The sequence below is a fragment of the Coptis chinensis genome, chromosome 2 (genome assembly GCF_015680905.1).
Source record: "Coptis chinensis isolate HL-2020 chromosome 2, ASM1568090v1, whole genome shotgun sequence".
Lineage (NCBI taxonomy): Eukaryota > Viridiplantae > Streptophyta > Magnoliopsida > Ranunculales > Ranunculaceae > Coptis > Coptis chinensis.
In genome coordinates, this window is record NC_141457.1 from 107,985,960 (window position 1) to 107,991,175 (window position 5,216).

A 5,216-nucleotide genomic window follows, 5' to 3' on the forward strand; every position below is an offset into this window, starting at 1 on the left:
TATAAAGCAGTTTAAAAATTGACATTGCTAAAGATGTTCTTCATTGGATGGATATGTATATGCTTGACTTGATGATAACTTCACATTTTTCTTTGATGGGGAAGAATTCAATTTTTTGTGATATCTAAAATAGTAGTCCGGTCATGTGGACTTCTCTAACATCCCTAATATATAATGTATTCAATAATAAATTGTTTCAAAATTTTGAAATGAAATTAGATTAAAAAAAAAAAATCATCTCATGCAAAATAACTAAAAGAGGCCGGGCGTATGCCGGTTCCAAAATCTAGTTCATTCTAAAATCTCAAGCTGGTCCTTCTATGTAACAATGCCATACGGGATAAAGACCTTGGCCAAAAAGCAGAAGAACCTTAAGAAAAAAAAACACTGTCCCTTCGTGAAGACATGGGTGCTCTACTCAGTTCGATCAGGTAGGTGCAAATTAAAATTTTAGGGATAGTTCTCTAATCAAAACCGCGTACAAGTCTATCCTTGAGCTGAAATTATTAACGCGACACAATCATTCCCAAATCTTCTACTGAAGCCCGAACCAAATAAATGAATGTATTATTGAGTTTTTGTTGCATTTAGTGAATAATGAGAACGAGTCTTGAATTCTCAATTTTCAAGTCAAAGAGTTACGATGAAGAATAGGCTATTGCATGTGACAAATGCGTCACAGAATAATTTCTGACTAGTGCTATGTTATACTACTTGATATAATGTCTTCAGAAGCACTGAAGTATGTGATTGTTCATTCCCTGATGAAGAGAGGACTTGGACCTCCTAGCGGTGTTTATTGATTCAAGCAAGACTTTTTCTACGTCTTTAGAGACAAATCCTCGAACAAACAAGACAACGTACTCCATAAAGATGGCATCACATGGTAAAACTATAGGTCCATCACCCGGCAATCCATACTCCTCTTCAGACATTTTAAACAGCTCTCTGAAAATGTCGCTTGTTATATACGCCAATGGAACTACAAAACGCTTCTTATCTGCACTATACACAACGAAATGACCCTTATCTGCTATGGCATGATCAACGCTTGGATTAGTTTTTGAGTAAGAGACTTTTCTTCCCATCGGCGCTACCTTCTGCCATTTCCTTGTCATCTCGACGAGCCTCTTTGATTTAATCATGTTTGATACTAAGGTCTTAAGACGTGCTATACAAAGAAGAGATTTGGATATGAGATTGCTCAAAAAATGTTTAGGCTTTGGATAGATAACTGTGGATGTCACCTGTTATATATATGTGTTTGTGGCTGTATGCATATGTAATTGACAGGGAGACACCCCATTAATGTGTATAGCTTTGTTTGTGTTAGGGCAATTGTGCAAAGCAGGGTAACATACCATGTGTAGAATTGATGTGATGGAAGGTTTAGGAGATAATCATGTTTGGAATTTGTTCAACATTCAACTTATGAAATGAGACCAACCTAACGTTGTATAGTTGTTAGTCACCCAAATTAATTTATGTCTAAACACAGAAAGATGCCCTACAACTGCTGTAAAGTATGTTGGAAAGTTAAAGCTTATCACCAAGATTAAAGTGTTAAACCGTTAAATTGTTCAACAGGTTTAATAGTTCATTACCAGAGGCTTATCACTGCACCAAGATTAAACAAAAGAGATAGACTCTTATTATATTCAACAGGTTTAACGTACAGTTCATTCCCAGATCGAGGCCTAAATTTTTTGAATGTGTGTTCATATTTCACCAATCAATCAAGTTTAGCTTATCTTCAAGACTTCACCCGAATTTCATATTTCACAAGAAAGCTTGCCTGATGGTTTCTCTTTTATTATTATTTTTCATTTTTTTATGTATATCGATCAGGGGTGAAGGCTTAAAAATTAAAAGTACATTTTTCTAATTTCCATGTCCACATAATTTGTTACGCTTATATGCTTCATATCAACTCAAGATTTAGAGGTGATTCCCATTGCTTTGTCCATGAGTTATTAACTTCCATCGTCTCACACATTATTTGTGTGATGCCGTCATGCCGAGCTGCACAAATTTCTGTCCCATGAGCCGAGGTATGCGCCAGCAATTTCTTGTTTCCATGACAGAGCGTATGCATATGACTGTTAAGGCGCATGCGAATATGCGATATGCTTCAAGCATGATATTTATGACACAGGAAATTTTTGGCTTAGTTTCTCTTGGAGCTTCATTTGTTGGCAATATAATACTTCTATGTAGTGATCGCAACCACGGAGTAAATCGCAACCACGGAGTAAGAAGTTAAACCTTGGAAAGGGTATTTGGGTTTGCTTTCCAATGGTCACTAGTTCGATTCTCCACTGGCGAGGTAGTACCCGATCGAATTTCCAACCAGAGCTCCGGAATTAGTCGAGGTGCGCATAAGCTGCCCTGGACACCCGGTTAGAAAAAAAAAAGTTAAAACTTATTGGCCGCTCTTTTTACCTGAAATTTCAAAGATTCTATCATTGTACTGGTTTTGAGCAAAATTTGAACTGTAAGTCAATGATATATGACGATAATTAAAGAGTCGCACGATTAGTCATTTCATATTACTTTCTTTAAATTCAACCAATTTGTCAGACTACGTGGAAAACAGTATCAAGGTGTGGACATAGTCGATAGGGACATCGACCTTCCTCCTGCATATAGTTATATCTGGGTGCATTGCATCAGTAGTGATGCTCATGCAATTGGGTATTATCAAAACCTGCCCCTGTTTCGAAAACAGATACGTTGATGGATCATTTCATGTGAAAACAACAAAGATGTTTTGGAGGGGTGCACACTCACGTGAAGCTCAGAATAAGGGAAGTGGGTGTGTTTTCTAAGTTGGATTATTAGCCATTACCTTGACATCTATCTGACAGCCGACCTCACATACGACCTCACATATAAAGCAAGTCTACTTGTCATCATGTTCACAGACGAGGAGGAGAAATGATAAGCAGAATGGGCAATGCATGTATTCAAACATAATAATAATTAACATGTGGTGTCTTCAATTTCAATCTTCATGTTTTGGTTATTACTTACTGCATTTGTCCTCAGCCAACTGTAGGACCTTGTTTTTATCACAATAGAAGTTGGATGATGTCCCAAACAGTAGTAGTTACGTACGTACATGACCAAAGCCCAATTGGGATATCAAGAATCAATAAAAGAACTAGATGATCAGCTTTGGATAATGTTAGCTTTTGATTTTGTTTTAGAAGTTTAAACTTTACCTAGAAACCAATGCTTAAACAGCAATGTTTCTCCGGTGTGACGCGGATATCACGGGTTTAAATCCGGACACAGCCTCCAGCAATTAGCATGAAACTGATGAAAGGGATGCGTAACTCTGACCCTCCCATCTGCATTGGCGGGTAGCATTGTGCACTGGATGGGCTGACCCCCACCATAGATAATATATTCCCACGAAGGTCCTATAAAACTGTACGTACAACATACGTTATATACTACTAAAACCCCTTGTAAGTGTTGAAGCCACAAGAAGAAGAAACCAAGAGAAATTTTACTATATTTTTCTTGAACATTTTGTACTTTTCAATGAATTTCTAGTTGTAATTTTATTCACTGAAAAGCATGTTACAAAAAAATAATAATGTACTTGAGTTAAAGACCAAAGGTACAAAAACTGATATCAGATTCCTTACTAGCTTTCGAACCCGTCCTACGAACGGGTGCCTTTATATTAAATTATTCTAAAAAAATATTAGCAACTATGCATATATGCATAGTTAATTAGCTATGCATAGCTATGAGATATGAAAATTATATTAATCACTCATTCAAATTTCTTGCACCACTCTCTATAAAAGGAAACACCATACCTTGATAAAACATATCGACTTCTTTTTGTTGTTAGGTTTAATAATAGAAGTTTCATTGAAGTTTTGTGAGAATGCCAAATGTAAATAAAATAATATTGAAGCTACTTGAAGAAAGAAACATTCTCAATCATAATAAAATAATTATGATAAACACTACTTATAATACAAAACTATATTTGTCGAGACATTCCCCCTACATGTAATACAAACATGTTTTAGGGTTATTAGTTCAATGCATATGCATCAAGTTTCTGATTTTCCATTAATTATTATTTACGGTTAGTTCAATCTAGTACATTCCATCCAGTTTCCAATTTCTCATTAATTATTCTTTGAGGTTAGTTCAATGCAATAATTGCATCAAGTTTCCAATTTTCCGTTAATTATTTTTTGAGGTTAGTTTAGTGCAATTGCATCCACTTTATGATTTCCCATTTGTTATTCATTAAGGTTAATTCAATACAGTTGCATCCAGTTTTCGATGTTTCGTTAATTAGTCTTTTAGATTAGTTCATTGCATTTGCATCCAGGTTCTAATCTCTTATTAATTACTCTTTAAGGTTAGTTCAATACATCTGCAACCAATTTCTGATTTTCCGTTAATTATTTTTCTAGGTTAGTTCGATAGTTTACAATTTCTAGTTATTTATACTTTGAGGTCAGTGTGATACAGTTACATCCGGCTTCCGATTTCCACTTAACTATTCTTTAAGGTTATTTTAATGCATTTGCATCCAATTTCTGATTTCCTGTTAGTTAATCTCTAATTTTAGTTTAATGCAGTTGCATCCAGTTTCTGATTTTCAGTTAATTATTATTTGATGTTAGTTCAATACACAGCATCCATTTCCGTTTTATGCTAATTGTTATTTGAGGTTAGTTCAATGTTTTTTGCATTAAGTTTTCAATTTTCATTAATTATTTTTTGAGGTTAGTTCATTTTTTGAGGTTAGTTCAATGCAGTTACATCAAATTTATAATTTCCGTTAATTATTCATTTAGGTTAGTTCAAAAGTCTTGCTTCATCCATTTTTCAATGTTTCATTACTTAGTCTTTGAGATTAGTTCATTGCATTTGCATCCAGTTTTTATTTCCGTTAATAACTCTTTAAGGTTAGTTCAATACATACATGCATCTAGTTTATGATTATTTATGTTTTGAGGTTAGTTATTTTGCAATTACATCCGATTTCTCTGATTTCACGTTAACTATTCTTTGAGGTTATTTCAATGCATTTGTATTTAGTTTATGATTTCCCACAAATTATTCTATGGGGTTAGTTCAATGCAGTTGCATTCGGTTTTTTATTTTTTGTTAATTATTTTTTGAGTTTAATTCAATGCATTTGCATCTAGTTTCTCATTAGCTATTATTTGAGGTTT

General features: G+C 34.4%; 1 pseudogene; it reads right to left on the reverse strand.

Moving 5' to 3' along the window:
* Positions 1 to 728: 728 nt before the first annotated feature.
* LOC147520288 (auxin-responsive protein SAUR68 pseudogene) lies at positions 729 to 1,145 on the reverse strand (annotated as a pseudogene).
* Between the last annotated feature and the right edge of the window lie 4,071 nt (positions 1,146 to 5,216).